Source organism: Suncus etruscus, chromosome 10 (assembly GCF_024139225.1).
Source record: "Suncus etruscus isolate mSunEtr1 chromosome 10, mSunEtr1.pri.cur, whole genome shotgun sequence".
NCBI classification, from domain to species: Eukaryota; Metazoa; Chordata; class Mammalia; order Eulipotyphla; family Soricidae; genus Suncus; species Suncus etruscus.
In genome coordinates this window covers 3588730-3607858 of record NC_064857.1, presented here as the reverse complement: position 1 = coordinate 3607858, position 19129 = coordinate 3588730, and the positions used below count along the sequence as shown (strand labels likewise).

The 19129-nt window shown below is 45.8% G+C and overlaps 2 protein-coding genes across 2 annotated transcripts in view; both read left to right on the top strand.

The window, feature by feature from the left end:
• The window catches only part of LOC126020452 (epidermal retinol dehydrogenase 2-like), a 185798-nt gene that overhangs the window by 103728 nt on the left and 62941 nt on the right, over positions 1-19129 (top strand). The gene's annotated exons all lie outside the window — the stretch shown is intronic.
• PLAG1 (PLAG1 zinc finger) overlaps positions 1-19129 on the top strand; it is a 44174-nt gene that overhangs the window by 15121 nt on the left and 9924 nt on the right. Inside the window, exon 2 of the mRNA XM_049781916.1 lies at positions 11215-11318. The gene's annotated coding sequence lies outside the window, so the exon portion shown is untranslated. The remainder of the gene's footprint in view (positions 1-11214; positions 11319-19129) is intronic.

The window sequence follows — 19129 nt, the reverse complement described above, 5'->3', positions numbered from 1 at the left end:
TATTGCTGAAGTAGTATGTAGTGGCATGATGCCCTATAGTCAGTGGGCCTTGTAAAGACACAGTCAGTGTAGTACTGGGTTACGTCTTAGTACCATGCTCCAGAGCTACAGGACTTCACAGTACCTCATAGTGCTCCTCCTTTCTCTCTTAGATCTCCTGCACTTAAGAGATAAGAGGTGAGGGCCGGAGAGATAGTACAGCGGTAGGGCGTTGGTCTTGTACCCAGGGCAGACCCGGGTTTGATTCCCAGCATCTCATACGGTCCCCAAGCTGGCCAGGAATGATTTCTGAGTGCAGAGCCAGGAGGAACCCCTGAGCGCCACCCCCAAAAACAAACAGACAGACAAGCGAGGGATAAGAGGCAAGTGAAGGAAAACTGAGCAGAGGTGCTGCCATATTGTGTGGTAGAACCCCAGTAGTGCTGCAGGAATACATAGTGGTATCACTGCAGTGCTATGTTACTTAATGGTTCTGTGTAGACTTCCTGCTTTCTCTAAGACTCAGGGGTTTCAAACTTGTGGCCCGTGGGCCACAAACGGCCCTCCGTACAACATTTTGTGGTCCTGCCCTAGAGGAATCTTTTTTTGTTTTGTTTTGTTTTGTTTTAGTTGTTTGGGTCACACCCCTTAATGTTCAAGGCTTACTACTGACTTTGCTCTCAAGGATCACCCCGACTTTGCCTCCTGCGGCCCCCAGGTAAATTGAGGTTGAGACCCCTGCAAGTTCTCTTCCACACAGTGGAAAGTGAAGGAACAGTGCTGTAGTAGTTACTGCCATGCTACAGTACTTCACTATATGGTGCTAAGGTGAGGGATTAAAATAAAAACCTCTGGAAGATTCTGAATGAATTGGAATCTTCTTATCATACAAGGAGTAAATTCTCACCTATCTGGATAAATCCTTTTTTTTGGGGGGGGGGTTCGTTTGGAGGTCATACCCTGTGATGCTCAGGGTTACTCCTGGCTCTGCACTCAGAAATCAGTCCTGGCTCGGGGTACCATATGGGACCATATGGGATGCTGGGGGTCAAACCAAGGTCTGTCCTGGATCTGCCACGTGCAAGGCAAAAGCCCTACCGCTGTGCTATCGCTGTGCCCCTGGATAAATCCTTTGTTTGTTTTGGTTTTTAGGTCACACCCAGTGGCACTCAGGGGTTCCTCTGGCTCTACACTCAGAAATCACTCCTGGCAGGCTCAGGGGACTATATGAGATGGCAGAATTCAATCACCATCCTTTCGCATACAAGGCAAATGCCTTACCTCCATGCTATCTCTCCAGCCCCAATATAAATCCTTTTTTAAAGGACAAATACAAGTCACCTCTGGGTACCTTTAAATGGCTTACTCTCTAGGGACTGTCAGTCAAGAACTCCAAAGTTTCAGGCATATTCCGATGTTATGAAAGACTTGGGAGTTTTTGAGGGGCCAAAGAGAGAAAGTATGTTCCCCCGTCACCTCCTGGTCTCCTCACATGGTGTTGGTTCTTGGTTCTTTCTTTTTTGTTTGGTATTTTTTGGGGGTTTTTTGGGGGGGTCACACCCGGCAACACCTGAGTTATTCCTGGCTCTGAACTCAGAAGTCACTCCTGGCTGTAGGGTACAGTTGTTGTATCAAATAATTAATGATGGGGCTGGATGGTGGTGGATGCCATTCCAGGCCACGTGGCTCTGCAACCCCGTTTAGCTGGCAGGTCCCAGGCCCAGTTGATCGGCGTAATTAAAACTCACTCACATGCAGGCATTAGGAAGCATCATCTTTATTCATGCCCTGACCACCACAGGTGTGTGGCCTATCTCATAACCTTTCAAGCATTCGGCCATTCTTAGCCCTGCATCTTATAATTCAGCCATCTTCCTCAGAGAGCCCAGCAGGGCCAAAAGGCAAAGCCCCCTAATCCCCTGGCTTCCGGGTTTATCTACCTATTCCAAGACCCCTCCCAGGAATGGGCCGGGTTTTGCAGGTAAGGTCACACCTATTATGCGGTTCCCAAGACCCCTCCCAGAAATGGGTGGGTCTCAGATAGGTACCCTACACTGGCAGGCTTGGGGAACCATATAGGATGTCGGGGTTTGAACCAGGGTCTGTCCTGTGTTGGCCGCGTGCAAGGGGTTTACTCTAGGTACTCAGAAAAGTACCTAGAGCTTTGCCTCGTAACACCCTCCTTGCATGCTCTCTGCCCTGTTTCCTTGTCACTGAAGCCTCAATCCTCTGAGAGTGTGAGATCAGGAAGGGCCTTACCAGTCTCTCCACCTGGCTACTGTCCAGCCCACTTCCAGCCCTTTCCCCTTTGGTCTGGGTTCCTGTAGACCCTGCCACTGTTAGTCTGTCCTCGCTCGTTCTCCAGAATGCTGCAGCCCATGCATGCACTGTGCCCCTCTCCTTCCTCTCCATCCTTTTCTCTCCGTCTGTCTTTGGCTTCTAGAGTTTTCTGGACTTCCAGGGCTCTCCAGTTGTAGTCTTGGGGAGCTGTCCCTTGACAGCTTATTGACTGCTTATGGTGCCATTTAATGTCCCAGTGTCGTCCCCCCCTTTCCCTGCAGATCCTCAAGCCTGCTTCCATTCCTCTAGGAGTCTAATCTAGGGCGAAAGGGTGGGCAGGTCTGCGGCCATGTGCTCAATTGGAATGTTGACCCATACGGGTGTGGTGGCTGTCTTCCACACCTGTCCCTCTTGTTTTGTATACACGGGTGCTCTTCTTGTGCCCTTTGTGTCCTTATCTGCTCCTGGGCTCCTGGTCACAGGACGGCCTAGCGGATCCTCCCAGAAAACATGTCACAACGTCGTCCCTGCTCATCACCTGCAAAACACAGACGTGGCCGATGACACTTGCAGCCCGTGGAGCTCCCTTCCTCCACCTGACAGTTGGTGGTCCATGTTGGTACCAGGCTGGCTGGTTGTGGAAACAGCTTTTCCAGTGTTACTGAGCCCCCGCCCACTTCTGAGTAAGAAAGGGACTTGGGTTGGGAACCCCTCAATGACACGTTTTCTTCCCTTCACTTCTGACTTTCTGCAACCTCCTGGCAGAGCTGCCTATGCTCATTAGCAGTGGCTGGCATAAAGTCTCCTTCCCGTGCCAAACTCCCATCTTCTCTTCTGCTCCTGGTCAGTGGGCAAAGCCCGTCTCTCTTTCTGCCCTGTGCGTGTGGCTTTCATTCATGGTCTTGAGTGCTCCTAGCTCACCGATGTTGGTGAAATATTCTAGTGCCTCGCTGGGGTGTGTGTCCCCCATGCAATGTCATGAGTGCCTCACAACAGCTCTTTAGGGTTTGATTCACTTTTAACAGAGAACATGCTAACGAGAGGAAAGTCAGTCCTTTGCCCATCACTGGAGAGGACCATTCCCACACGTAGCTGGGTCTGACCAAGGCTTGACTCAGCTTCTGCCCTTCACTACTTGGCTTCCTGCCGGCTGCTTCCGGATCAGGGAGTGACCTCTGACGCCTCTGTGCCCCTCCAGCCCCACGTGACCCCCCTGTGGATCCTCACCACTCTCCAGCCTCGATCCTAGCCTCCTATGTCTGTGTGCTGTCCACGTCTTCGAAGCTTGATGGAGTCTTTTTTTTTCTGCAGCCTCCTGTGTTTTGAATCTGTTCTTGATTCTCTGCCCTTTGCCACTGTGGCCCTGGTGATCCATTGATTATTAAAAATGACATATGGCATCTTTGATGTCTCCGCCGGTGACAGTGCTCAGTGGAAGTTTTTGTTTTTGTTTTTCATCAACGCTTCTGCCTTGCAGCCTGTGCCAAGGGCATCTGTGATGAATGACATCTCTGGGACTGCACTAGCAGGCTGAGGGAAGAGAAACTTTCTAAACCCGACCACAAGATGGCACAGTGGCTGCAGATTCCTGGTGTCCACTGAGGGATGAGCCAAGAGGGACACCGTGATGGAAACTCCTGGAAACCTGGGGAGATCCTCCCTAGGAAGGATTTAGTCAGTTGCAGCCACTCAAAAAAGACATAGAATGCATGAGACAGCTTCTCGGCCCCAGGTCCAGGGACAGCTTCTCACTAGTTTCCACTTGGCTCCTGTCCACACATGCTTATTTGAGCTCCTTCCACATGGGAGCAGGTCCTGGGTTCTACCGGGTCCAGAAAGGGGCAGCAGAAAGGCAAGATTTTACTCTGTACATCCAAGCATGGGTGGCTTCATTGTCATGATTGCCAAGTGACCGGTTCTTGCTTCCATGCCACAGCCTGGATCTCTCGGTTTTCATACCTCCTAGCAAAGCAGGTTTTGAGTTGATGAAGCTAAAGAACCAGCAGATGGCGTCATGATTTGGGCTCAGTCTATTGTTTCCTGTACCCTTGTGTGGGGTTAAGGGAGCCACAGATGCAGTTCGGGACCTTACACAGACAGGGAGTAAAAATTCTTTTTTTTTTTTTTTTTTAAATTTTCCTTTTTTAGGTCATACCCAGTGATGCTCAGATTTCTGGCTCTGCGCTCAGAAATCGCTCCTGACAGGTTTGGGGAACCATAAGGGATGCCAGGAATCAAACCACTGTCCATCGGGGGTTGGCCACATACAAGGTAAACACCTTGCCACTGTGCTATTGCTCCAGTCCCAGGAGTGAACATTCTAATCTCAAAAGCAAGTTCAATATTGTGGCAGGAACCTACAGATACATTTGACTTAACAACCTGCTGTTGCTAAAATGCATAACATAGGGGCTGGAGTGATAGCCCGACAGGTAGGGCGTTTGCCTTGCATGGGGCCAACCTGGAGCCAACCCTAGTTTAATCCCCGAATCTCATATTGACACCCTCCCTAGCCTGCCAGGAACAGTTTCTGAGCACAGAGCCAGGAATAACTCCTGAGCACTGCTAGGTGTGGCCCCAACCCCACCCAATGAAAGCATAGTGTAAAAATGTGGACCTATTATAAATTTACTAAGTTAAAAATTCATTTTGCATTTCAGAGCATTTCTTCTGCAGGAGAGTAAAAACAGTACAAGGAGAGCCTAAAGGCTAGTGCAGAAACTAGGGAGCTTGCCTTGCACACGGCTGACCTGGGTTCAATCTAGGTACCCCAAGACCCACAACTAGTGATCCCTGAACACTGGCTCCGTGTGACCACAAAACCCAAGAAAAGTCGTCCAAGCATGATGGTGACTCTCGGCACAACCTGTGCAGAGTCCTCCTGTCACATGTTCTTCCCCGGCACTGGCTGGTTCCCTGGCTCCTCTCTGTGCCCTGACCCTGCCACAAGGGATTCCGGGTTACTCCTGCTAACACGTGGCTTCATTATCTGGAGGATGGGAGTCCATGATCCATCTGGCAGGCCACTTAAATGCAGCTGCTGACATTTGGAGGACCCAACAGTGACATCTGGTTGACCATGCACTGTAAGATTGTTTTTCCAGTGGTCCTTAGTATTTCCACAGGTGTACTAGAAATTCTTTGTTTGTTTTTGGGCCACACCTGCCTGTGCTCAGGGGTTCCTCCTAGTTCTGCACTCAGAAATCACTCCTGGCAGGCTCGAGGGACCATATGGGATGCTAAGATTTGAACCACCATTCGTTCTGGGCCGACTGCATGCAAGGCAAGCGCCCTATTACTATGCTATCTCTTCCAGCCCCGTGCACTGGATTTTTGATCCTCGTTAAGGTGCTCTCAGGGTCACTACCTCACCTGATGGTCACCAGTCACCTTCCCACCCTGCACTCCAGTTTACACAGTGACTGCTGGTGGCACTTAGATCCTGTTGCATTTTGGTGGTGACTTGGAGTGATCTGTGACCATAAGCTTATGGAGATGGCCATGTCACAGAAACGAAAAAAAAAATCTGGCGTATGCTTTGCCAGATACATTTATTTTATTGGGGCATGGCATGCCTAGTAGTGTTGGGGCTTATTCCTGTTTCTGTGCTCAAAGATCAATCCTGGCAATATTCAAGGGACTAGTTGGGTGCTGAGGAGAACTTGGGTTGGCTACATGCTAAGTAAATGTCTTACCCACTACTTTCTCTATGGCCCCCCCAGAGAGATCCCTGAACAGAGGGCCCGAGCCCAGCTTGGTACAGACCCCCCAAAAAAGCAAAAAATAAGTAATGAATAAACAAAGATTTGTTGTTTTTGGGTTTGTTTTGTTTTGTTTTTGGGGCCACATCTGGCAGTGCTCAGGGGTTACTCCTGGCTCTGTTCTCAGAGGTCACTCATGGCAGGCTCTAGGGACCATAAGGGATGCCAGGAATTGAACCTGGGTCTATTCCAGGTCAGTGCATGCAAGGCAAATGCCTTACCACTATGCTATCACTCTGGCCCCATATTGGTTACTTTATACATAATCTAAACTCGATACTGGGGTGGGGACTTGGGCAGCACTTCCAGGGGATGATCCATTAGGGCTGTACAATAGTTGGGTTCCCATAGGTGCCCGTGTGGCATTTTCTGTAAGTCACAGCCCAGCTTGGCACAGCCCTTGGTAGGTGACTCTTGCAGAGTCCCTCCTGGATCCACTCATCTCCCCCTGGTTCTAAGTCCTTCCACTCACAGAGCTGCCACACGAGGCCACTCATTCTTTTGTCATCTTGGCTCCAGGGCTGCTGCTTTGATTTTTTTTTTTTTTTGATTCATCAAAGGCAGGATTGCCAATTAGCATGGAACTTCTCATTAGCATATTCTACAAAGTCTGTGCAGGGGCTGAATTGAAGGGTGTCTATAGCTATTTCCCTTGGTGTCTGATGGCTGCAACTTGTCCCAGAAATACTCACTGGCGGGACTCTGCTCCTGGAGGCGTTGAGTCCTGTCTTGGAACAAGCAAACCGTGGCATCATCCTTCAGGACCACAGCTAAGAATGTGGCTCTCAGGACTGCGTCCACGCGTGGCCTTTCTAGTAAGGATTTGGGAAACCAGTGCTGCTTTCTGAATGGGAAGGAAAAATTCAGATAGCTTTTGACTCGCTCCTTTTAAAGGATGTTGGTTGGGGCCAGAGAGATAGCACAACGGTAGGGCGTTTGTCTTGCATGCAGCCGATCCGAGAGGGTCTCGGTTTGATTCCCAGCATCCCATATGATCCCCCAGCCTGCCAGGGGCAATTTCTGAGTGCAGAGCCAGGAATAACCCTGAGCACCGCCGGATATGACCCCAAAACCAATCAATCAATTAATAAATAAAGTTTAAAAAAATAAAAGATGCTGTTAACAGTTGACAGTGGCACTGAGGTGGGGAAGGGCGGAAGATACATCCAAGTAGTTTGGTGCTGGGGGTTTGGGTGAAGGGTTTGGATGAAGAGGAGGTGCCTGGGATCAACCCAGGGCCTCCTACTTGCAGATCCTGGACGCCAGTCTTGGAGACAAGCTTTCTAGCCTCTGGTTTTGCTGCCTTTTTTAAATTTTTCTTAATGAACCAAGATCAAATATTTTAGTGAATCAAAGATTCATATGAAAAACGTGTGTCTTGGAGCTGGAACAATAGCACATCCGGTCGAAAGAGACCTGGGCTCAATCTCTGGCATCCCATATGGTCCCCCAAGCCAGGAGCAATTTCTGAGCACATAGCCAAGAGTAACCCCTGAGCGCCTCTGGGTGTTGCCCAAAAAACAAAACAAACAAAAAAGAATAGAAAGAAAAACTAAGAAACCAAACAGAAGAGAAGGAAGAAAACTCCAAATAAGAAAAAAGAAGTATAAGCACAAGCAAACTAACTTGTGAAAATTATTGTATCTCCATTGAAGTCATTGATCCAATGGCAGAAGGTTTAGTGTAAGCTTTTGTTGTTAGCTGTCCATTTTTTAGAATTGGGGTTTTCCTCTAGGGCTGACAGGAGTTCAAAGCATTACTGGTAGTGCAGCTTTTGTGGGGTGTGTTCTCAGCTGCCAATGCTCCCGGAAGAAGCAGGATGCGGGAGGAAGGTGCCCACACTTGCTCCCAGTTTTTGTTCTTAGCGAACACTTTGGGGACTGGCAAGTGATAATAGAGAGGGTGAGGTGCTTGCCATGTTTGCCTTTGATCCAGGTTTGATCCCTGGCACCATATATGATCCCCTGAGCCTACCTGAGTAAGCCCTGCGTGTCCTCTTGGATACTAAAAGTAAATATATGTATTATAAATATAAATATATAATAAATGCATATTTTATTTATTCATTGTATTTATATTTATAAATAAAACATAAGTAAATAATGTGTTTATTATAATATATAAATATATAATATATAAACTATATTGTGTAATAACATTATGAATAATGAATAGATATTATATATTATGCATATATACATATATGTATTTGCACTTCCAATCTGCTTAGACTTAAATCTTTCTCTTCCTTTTTTCTCTTTTGGCTTAAGTTTTCTTCTAAAGGAATTTCCAAGTTAACTAACATACAGGAACAGTTCAAAGGCTTTTATTACTTACATATTTGGGGGAGGTTTGGGTTACATCTGGCAGTGCACAGGGATTATTCCTGGCTCCGCAAACAGGTATTACTCCTGGTATTGCTCAGAGAAATGAAATAGAAAGGCAGGTTTTGGGGGCCGGAGAGATAGCATGGAGGTAAGGCGTTTGCCCTTCATGCAGGAGGTCATCGGTTCGAATCCCGGTGCCCCATATGGTCCCCCGTGCCTGCCAGGAGCAATTTCTGAGCCTGGAGCCAGGAATAACCCCTGAGCACTGCCGGGTGTGACCCAAAAACCACAAAAGAAAAGAAAGGCAGGTTTCAAACATAGGTCGCCCTCCCAGCTGTACTGCTGCTTCAGTCCATGATTACATATTCTTATAATGCTTTTATAATGCTGAAACTTGTCTGAAGTTTCAGCAGTTCATATTTGTACCAACATCAGCGGAGAGACTGAATTCTGTTTGGTGTGTCTTGGTGGGAGCTCCAAGGCACCCCTGGGCATTCCCCTCCCCGAGGTGCTGCTGTCTCCAGGCTAAGGGCATGGTCCTGCTCCCCTTATTCTTAGCAAACTGAGAACTTGGTCCCAGCGAAGTGGGGCAAACCCCTTGCCACACCAGGCTGCTTTTATCCAATACAATATCAGAAAAGACCAAGTTAAACAAACAGCTATCCTGTGTGGTTCTCTTTTCTTGGACTCTGGTTGTGCCTGGTGGCCCACTCCTATGTTTTCCTCCTATGTTCCTCATCCTCACGTAGCACATGGTTCAATCCTGGGTCTCTCCTGGGTCCTATGTCCTCTGTCTCTGCCCTCCACTCAGGGCAGAACTCTGAAAGAAACTGGCTGGGAAGTTGGCTAGAGGAAGTAACTCGGGTCACTCCCTAGCCCCTTGCATTTACCGCCACCTTTAGGTGCTTCTCTCTGCCTCCGTCCTTTCCCTCATCCCCACCCATAGAGGCCTGCAAATTGAATTCTGCACGGGGGTTGCTGTTTGCATCGGTGACCTTTGGTGACCTCTGACATGTGATCTGCCATCTTCCTTTTCCTGGAAGCTGTGGCTCTGCCCTTCCTTTCCTCCTTTAAGTGAGCCAGTCACAGGCCCTGTCTCCCTGGGGACGACTCTCTCTGCAAGTGTGCGGTGTAGGTTTTAGGTCACCCCATTTCTGACCCTCTGTCCCTGGTACAGGAATCGCATGCACAGACATGCAATTCTAGTGCAGTGCTGGGTTTTTCTGGTTTTCCGCTTTATAATTCCTTCACCCCAGTGTTCCCTGGCCCCTCACCTCTTCTGTCCTCCCTAGATATTTGTCAGCAATTTGGATCCCTTCTGATTCTCCTTGCAGGAAGAAGGCACCCCATTGTCCAATGCCCTTGTCCTATGGCTTCAACATCCCTTTCTCCTTCTGTTTGCAAATCCTGAGCACTCCAGCCTCTAGAGCAGCGGTCTCAAACTCAATTTACCTGGGGGCTGCAGGAGGCAAAGTTGGGGTGAGGCAGGGACGCATAAGTGATTTCGCTTACCGAATATTCGCAATAAAAAATCGCATTAGTAAGAAAAAATATCGCATTAAACATTTGCATACCCCGAACGGAACTGCTCCGGTTTGCGAATGTTTGATGCGATTTTTTTCTTACTTACTAATGCGATTTTTATTACGATTATTCGGTAAGCGAATAATCACAAATACTGCGATATTTGAAGGCCAGCCGGGGGCCACAAAATGTGCAGAGGGCCGCAAACGGCCCGCGGGCTGCGAGTTTGAGGCCCCTGCTCCAGGGTCCCTAAGAGCCTGCTCCTGTCCCTTCTCATCTGTGTGATCTTCTTCTGAGTGCTAAGTCCTCTCCTGTACCCCTTTATTTTCCTTCTTTAAAACAAACCAAAAAAAGGGACCGGAGCAGTTTCACAGCAGTAGGGTGTTTGCCTTGCATGTGACTGACCCAGGATGGATACAGGTTCGATCCCTGGCATCCCCTATAGTCCCCCAAGCCAGGAGCAATTTCTGAGCACAGAGCCAGGAGTAACCCCTGAGCGCCGCCGGTTGTGGCCAAAAGAAAATAAATAAAATAAAAATAAAAGCCCACCCCAAATCCATAGTATTCATCTTTACTGAACTTCAATATTTTCTAAAGATTAGTGAAACGTCTCCCTGAAGCTGAGAGATGTCTGTCTGCATCTCCAGTAATTCAGATCAGGGTGGGAGGAATTTATCAAAACCATGGGTAGACATATATCTTTCATGTTGGGCCATTCTCACTGCAGTGCTCCATCCATCCCGGTCTCTGGTCTGGGTGGTTTTTGTTTGTGGCGGGAAGCATTCCTGTTTCCTTGAGCCATCCCCATAGGGGTAGTCTTCATGACCTGCTGAATTATTTACGATGTTTTGCTTTTCTTCCTGTCTTGGTTTTTCTGTTGGCTTAGGGAACCACACCCAGTGATGCGCAGGTAGATGTTCATCCTTACTCTGCACTCAGGAATCATGCCTTGCAGTGCTCGGGACCATAGAGGATCCTGTGAAGGGAGGGAAGGAGGGAGGGAACGATTGTTGCGAAGAAGAGAATGATATATTTATAATATGAAGAAAAGTAGTAGCAATTTGGGGAAGCAGCAGTCAGCTTAGGATATTTTTCCAAATGAAAATGTGCAAGTGTAGATAACTTAATTTTGACTCATGAGGTAACCAATAAATTTGGAGATAATCGTGTTTGCTTTTCATTTTTCAGTGGGCTCTCACATTTGCTTCTCCCATTTGAAGATGAATTTTGAATTAAAAATTACATGTCAATGTGATGATGCATAAAAATTAGATGGGCTCAGAGGCCATTACCCGACTGGCATGACTTTGGGAATTTTCAACTAACCTTTCTTTTCTTTTTAGGTTGCCTCTTGGTGCTGTATTGGCCACATTTGGCACACAGAATGCTTCATTCTATGACGATGTAATGCTAAGGTCCCCTTGCTAGAATCTCAACAGGTCACCAGGTACGTGGCTTTTATCATTATATGGCATGGTTTTCAATGTAACCCTTTGTTCCAGCAATCTAATTATACAGTAGACAACATGAAAAGCTTTGGAAAGCATGCCACATAATAAGCATGCCACTTATGGTCTTTCAGGACTATCAACGATGAATTGCATTCACTGGGACCTCATTCACTGTCTATTAGGGACTAGAGAGATAGCACAGTGGTAGGGTGTTTGCCTTACACACAGCCAATCCAGGACGGACAGTAGTTTGAATTCCGGCATCCCATATGGTCCCCCAAGCCTGCCAGGAGCGATTTCTGAGTGCAGAGCCAGGAATGTAAACCCCCCCCCCAAAAAAAACCATAGACTATTAGAAGGAGTAGAAGAGACTGGGGGGGGGGGATTGGATGTCATATTAAAACTGGCGCATGTTGGTGCCAGAGCAGTGTTAAGAATTTTCCAGGGGGATTTTGGTTTCTGGTGCTGTTGCAGGGAATTGTATCGCTTCTATGTCTGAGTTCTAGGGTTCAGGATTGGATGGTCACTGTCTGATCACATGGAGTCTAAGTTGAGTCCACATGACACATGTTCAGGGTGAGAGGCACCCTGTATTATAAAATGCATGAGTTCTTATTTCTAGTAGATAAGAGCTTGTTTCTATACATAAAATTTCCCCATTGAGTAGAACACCAAACCCAAGAAACGCCAACAAAATCAATACCCAATCTACAACAAGCTATCCACAGATGGGAGCAATTGCAGTAGCAGTCCAGGGGGCAAAGGAGGCAGATATGGGGTGCATGCTGGGAACAGATGTGGTGGGAGGACAACACTGGTGGTGGGAATGGCCCTAATTCACTGACACTATGTACCTTAAATATTACTGTGAAAGACTTGTAATTCATTTTGTTTACAATAAAAATTAAAAAAGAAGAATTGGAAGACTGATAAGGAAGGAACAGCCTTTCTAACTCTGTGGAAAAACCCATAGTAAAAATTAATTATTCATATCCCCCTAGATAGCCCAGTGTTGAACTCCTAAGCTCTTCCTTCTCCAAATCTCGTAGTCAATGTCCCACCTTGTTTCTTCTGTCGGCTGGGAGAGGTCTGATGTACTTTGGACAGGTGAGGAAGGAGGGCCCCTTCCCCCTAGCTAGTCAGGGCAGGGCTGAGCCTGGAGTAAGGATCTCACTGGAGAGCTACTTTTGCTAGACTCAGGAGTTGGGCACATTCCGGTCTTTGGGTTTCTCTGCTTACGGCTGCACCTCTGGCATAGAGTAGAGGTGTGGGCTGTCTGGGCAAATGTGTATTCAGTACCAGGTAAGTTTATCAGCAGGACCTCAAGTGCAGGCTTACCATTATCTTCAGACCTGGGATGGGAAGACTGATTATATCAAAAACAACTGTACCAGGGCCGGAGCAGTATCACAGCAGTACGGCATTTGCTTTGCACACAGCTGACCCAGGATGGACCTGGGTTCGATCCCTGGCATCCCATCTGATCCCCCAAGCCAGGAGTGATTTCTGAGCACAGAGCCAGGAGTAACCCTAAGTGTCATAGGGTGTGGCCCAAAAACAAAACAAAACAAAAACAACAATGGTACCAAATTGCAAAGGGTACTCAGGCTCCTACAGGCAGTGAGGGTCTGAGGGAGGGGGAGATAGACTGAGGGCCAGCCTGAGCCTCACAGTTTTGCCACCAGATTAAAGATATTCCAATTCTCCTGACTAAAATGGATAAATTTGAGTCAGTGAAATTTTTAGCTCTTTATTGTACAACAACCTTTCTTAAAGTGCATTTTTGGCTTTTTAGTCTTCTACATTACAGATTACTTTTTATATTCCTTTGTTTTGTTTTTGGATTTGGGGTCACAACTGGCAGTGTGGGGTTACTCATGGCTCTGTGCTCAGGAATCACTCCTGTGTCAGGGATTGAACCTGGGTCGGCCTCATGCAAGGCAAGTGCCTTACCCACTGTGCTATCTTACCAGCCCCTCCATTGTAATGTTTAAACTTGTTTTAAAGGAAGCTGGTTTTTAGCAGTTTGAAAAAGGAAGGGGAAAGCAACCAACAACATGAATGCAGATTTCCTCCTTTTTTTATTTCTCTTGTATCTCTAAGCAGTCAAAACTATTCTTTATTTTCAGCGTGATGCTTATAGTTTAATTTCACATGAAAGACATCCTTTAAAAGGTACTACATTTTCCTTTGATCCTTTCTCCCTTTTAATGACTTTTATTCTATCCAAGCCTATAAACTACAATTGATACACATCTCATGTGCTTAAAAGGAGTCCTGGAATCAAACATTTGGAAGTGAATTGTTCTGAAAATCTGGCCAACTTAGTGCCATCCAAGTATGTAGCTTCCTGCCTCCCTGTAAAACTTTGGGCCTCTGATTGGCATATTCTCCCTTTAGGAAAAAAGATGGGCTTTCAGAAAATCATGATGCTCCCCTGGGACCCCCTCACTCCAATAAAAAAAAAAAAGACAACAGACTTACTGGCTTTAAGTGGATTTGATATTTAAGAGGTGGGCCGGAGAGATAGCACAGCGGTAGGGCTTTTGCCTTGCGTACGGATGACCCAGGAGGGGCCTGGTTTGATTCCCAGCATCCCATATGGTCCCCCGAGCCTGCAAGGAGCAGTTTCTAAAATATAGCCAGGATTAACCCCTGAGCACTGCCAGGTGTAACCCAAATAAAACAAAAACAAAAACTAAAACCAAAAAGAAATGTAGGAGGTTCTGAAATATCCGAAGCAATCACTTAAGAACGTCTGCTCTGTGCCTGTGCATTAAGCAAGTCCTGAAGGAGGGAGGATGATTAGAAGTCACCTCAAGATGAATTTTACTGCTTCACGAAGAGGCCAACCCACGGGCTGAGAAAGGTTGAGAAAAATAAAGAACTGAAGTTCTTTCTCAAGCAATTAGAGCCAGCAGAAGAATAAGCTTGATCAATCGTCGTCTCACTTTGGGAGCTGGGGAGAGTGGAGAGAGTTCTGGGGTCCGAGAGAAGGATAGTTGAGCAGGTGTGGCTTACCTTTCACACATGACCCAGAATCAGTCTCCAGGACTCTGTGGTCCCCTGAGTTCAGAAGCAGGAGTAATCCCTGAGCATTACTGGGTTTGGCCTCTAAACAAAAAAACAAAACAAAAATAAAAGTGGTGGTCCTGTAAAGGTGGAGCAAGAGAGTTCCCCTGACTTTGTAGTTTTACCTCATTAGTGACCCTAGAAACTTCAGTTGTGTGAGGAGAACTGGAAGTGATTAATTCCAGTTATGACTTGATCCTAGATCACGTGACACAACAGAAGGGATGACACACAGACAAGTCTAATGTAGGTGTCGACTCCATCTTTTCGTTTGCCACGTAGCATCATTGTGTAGTACTGCTCACAGTTTTACATATACACTCACATTTGTATTTGTCTGCCATAGTGCAAACCTTATTGCACTTTGTTTTTGTTTTTGAGTCACACCCGGCCACGCTCAGGGCTTATTTACTCCTGACTCTGCTTTCAGGCTAGGGGGACCATATGGGGTGCCAGGAATTGAAGCAGGGTCTGTCCTGTGTTGGCGTGTGCAAGGCAAATGCCCTACTGCTGTGCTCCGACCCCCCGCATTGCACTTTGAGGGCTTCCTGAGCACTCTCTCTGCCTTTACTAATTAAAATGGTCTTCTCGTAACTTTTGTCTTCCTGTCTGCTCTTTCTGCCTTTCCCTTTGTATTTCTTACAGAATCGTTTGGGTGCTTGGAGAGTTCAAACATGAAATCTGTATTTGTTGTTTGTCAGATTAATAGTATTGGGCAGTTTTATCAGAAAGAATGAAGTTACAGCAGCTTCCAAATATTTAGGTTCCTTTCGAATGAACATGTTTATAGTGGGTGTGATGCATTTTTGTATTTTCCTTTTAATCCCCCCACCGTCAGGGTTTAAGGAGTTTGTGATAATAGAAATATCACAGTTTGGATTATCATCAATTTTCAGATTGTACTGACCAGTAAGATACCATTTTTTCATTTTAGCCAGAACACTAATATTTGAGACATTCTTGTTTTGTTTTTTTGTTTTTGGGTCACACTCGGTACTGCTCAGGGGTTACTCCTGGCTATGCGCTCAGAAATTGCTCCTGGCTTGGGGACCATATGGGACACCGAAGATTGAACCCAGTTCCGTCCTGCATCAGCGCATGCAAGGCAAATGCCCTACCGCTGCACTATAGTGTCAGCCCAATTTTAGGCATTCTTTATGCAAAAAGAAAGCAGATAAAATTTGGAAGGCCTCTAACAGTAGTAAAAGCTTTGATGAAACAGTCTTATTTTGTATTCAGTTATAATTATTGTTCTTTGTTTTTTGGCAGAATTGCTTTTTAATTTTTTATTTTTGCACAGTTCCTTTGATTTCCTATTTGTAAAAATACCAGTCACCCTATGTGAAGAAAAAAAAACACTATGAGTAGTTTTTATAAGACTATATAAGTAAATATGTGGCTGGAAAGATGCTATAGTGGTAAAGGCACTTGTCTTCCATGAGGCCCACCCAGGTTTAATCCCTGGCATCACTCCTCTGAACCCCATGAGAAGTGATTCATGATCACGGAGTAGAGCCCTGAGCAATGCTGGGTGTCATTAATTCTCCCACTGCCATTAGGGGGAATGCAATTGGTCATCCAGTAGTTAAAATTTAAGTTCTGACATATATGTAAGTCATAGATCATTTAAAAATATAAGAAGCCCTCTAACTTAATAGGATAATTTTTGCTCCATAAGTCAGAAACATAAAGTGTTTCTGAACTGGAGGATTGAAATTTCTCTGAATATCCCATCTTCTGCAGATGGTCGATCTTTTGCTCTAGATGTCCTCAGAAACCAACAGACAGCCATATCTAACTTAGAGTAGCCCAGAAGGAGCGTCCTCGCTACCAATAGGAAACTAACAGCCTCTATTGGTTGGTTTCACTGGACGCATTGTTAAGCCTGTCTCCCCTTTGACTACTCATAAAAACAAGCAGGTACTGATTTCCTTCTCTGTTGTTTTTGCTGTTGTATATATAATGAAAGTAAGGCTGCTCGGAGCTGGAGAGAGACTAAAGGTTGAAGAGCTGGTTAAGCAGCTAAGCCCTGGACAACCCCACACATCCTTGGGCCCTTGCCTTGATCTACCCACCAGGTTGGCTGAGAATAGACAGGAGAGGGCCACTGGACCCCTGACTAGAGCTTTGGGGGTTCTTCCCTTACTTTTTATAAGGTTTTTTCTAAGGTATATATATATATATATGTATATATATACATATATATATATATATAAACCTCTGATTATATATTTAGTAAGCCTCTGATTATAGCAGACCGATTTTATTTTGTTGAATTTCAGAAAGGTCCTCGAATTGCATTTTTGTTGAAAATATAAAATGTAGCTTTTCCAAGTGGGCATCCTTAATTTATTCTCTGATTTTACTTGTTATTTTTTGTTTTGTTTTGTTTTGTTTTTTTGTTTTGTTTTTGTTTTTGTTTTTGTTTTTGTTTTGATTTTTGGGCCACACCTAGTGGTGCTCAGGGGTTACTCCTGGCTGTCTGCTCAGAAATAGCTCCTGGCAGGCACGGGGGACCATATGGGACACCGGGATTCGAACCAACCACCTTTGGTCCTGGATCGGCTGCTTGCAAGGCAAACACTGCTGTGCTATCTCTCCGGGCCCTTTGTTTTGTTTTTTGTTTGTTTGTTTGTTTGTTTGTTTTTTGGTCACACCCAGCAGCGCTCAGGGGTTACTCCTGGCTCTTTGCTCAGAAATCACTCCTGACAGGCTCGGGGGACCATATGGGATGCTGGGATTCGAACCAATGACCTACTGCATGGAAGGCAAACGCTTTACCTCCATCCTATCACTCCGGCCCCGTTATTTTTTTTTTTTACTTTATTTATATTATTGATTGATTCATTGTTTTTTGGGCTATACCCAGCAGTGCTCAGGGGCCACTCCTACTTCTGCACTCAGAAAGCAGCCCTGGCAGGCTGAGGGACCATATAGGATCCCAGGACTCAAACTCGGTCCCTCCCAGGTCGTCCACATGCAAGGCAAATGCCCTACTGCTGTGCTATCTCTCGGCCTGTCTGATTTTATTTAATTACAAAATGTAATATGGCAAAATGAATGTTCTGACTCACATTATTTCTAGAGTAAGATAACTTCCTCTGGCACCTCCTCTACCTCCAGGTCTCTGCCATGTCTTCGGCCCCTTAGTGCTCCTCCTCCTCCCTCTGCTCCTTTGTGTCCATCAGTCCATCAGAGACCACGTGAAACTGTCTGACCTGAACAGGCGTGTGGGTCCAGGCATGTGTCCACCCTTGAGTGTCTTACTAGGTATAAGGGCTGAACTGATAGTTCAGCCTACTTGTGTAATGTGAGGAGTCTCAAACTCAATATACCTGGGGGCCACAGGAGGCAAAGTCGGGGTGATCCTTGAGTGCAAAGTCAGGTTAGCCTTGAACATTGGGGGATGTGACCCAAACAACTAAAACAGAACAAAAGATTCCTCTAGGGCAGGGCCACAGAATATATGAAGGGCCACAAACGGCCCGCGGGGCAGCGAGTTTGAGACCCCTGGTAGGCCCTTTCCACATGGACTAGCGGTTAAGATTCCTGGTTTTCACCCAGGCGGCCTGCGTTCGACTCCCAGTGTGGGAACGCCAAACTTTGGGCTGGAGTGATGGTGCAGCAGTAGGGCATTTGCCTTGCACACAGCTTACCTAAGCCGGACCTCGGTTCGATCCCCTGGCATCCCTTATGGTCCCCCAAGACAGGAGCGATTTTTTAGCGCATAGCCAGGAGTTACCTCTGAGCATCACCAAGTGTGCCCCCTCCCAGTCTAAAAATTCTCATCTCCTGAAACTATTCCAAGTCTTATTTGGTTTTCCCCTTGCTGCTACATTTCCAGACTGCCTTTGTATGGGTTGACTTTGCTGAGTCAAGCCGCACCGGACTTAGTTGTCTATTCTATGCCACGTTTGCTCTGGTAATAGTTAATTTTCTTGCAAAAGCCACTTGTTCCTCTTTAATTTTTTGTTTGTTTGTTTATTCTGCCATCATTTTCCTTTCTCTCATGGGAAGTATTGATAAGTACAATTAACACAGCACCTGCCCCACTGTGACCTACAGTGCTTTAAATTTGCTTGAAATGTTCATTGTTGCCAGATTTTTCTCCCTTTTTTTTTTTATTTTCTCTAATAACTGATTTTAAGGCCTATGAAAATAGAATTCTGTAAAAAATGCCCAAACTATCCTACTCAATCCAGGAGTTTGCCAAGTGTGCTGTTGTCTTCCTTCCACCATGTTATTCCCCTTAATAATTTGTATCACGTTATTCAGAGTTGTGATGTTTTGTAAACATCAATGAAACTATTGACTGCTGGTAAGTTTTCCTTTTGCAACTAGCTTTCTCAACGTGAAAAAATAAGAACCACATTTTAGGTTAAATGTGGACTTTTTCTGAGTTGTTTACTGGTGGGTATTTTATGATTGTCATAGGGAGAATGGAGTTTTTGTTATTCATAGGATTTACAAGATTTGGTTTTCCCTAAATATAAGGATTTATTGATGAAGGTAAGTATTGCAAAGTTTAAAACTATTAGAGTTGTTACTACCAGAACTGTATAATTTCATCAAAACAGTTTTAATATAGGCCTGTTCTTTTTGCCTGCATCCTCAAAGGAATTTATTTTCCTAGACCTTCTGTGCATGAATCACTTTTGCTTGCTCTTTTTCTTTGTGAGTCATGGTTTCAGAATGTAAAACCTAGAAGATAAATCTGTGTGTCTAGCACACACAC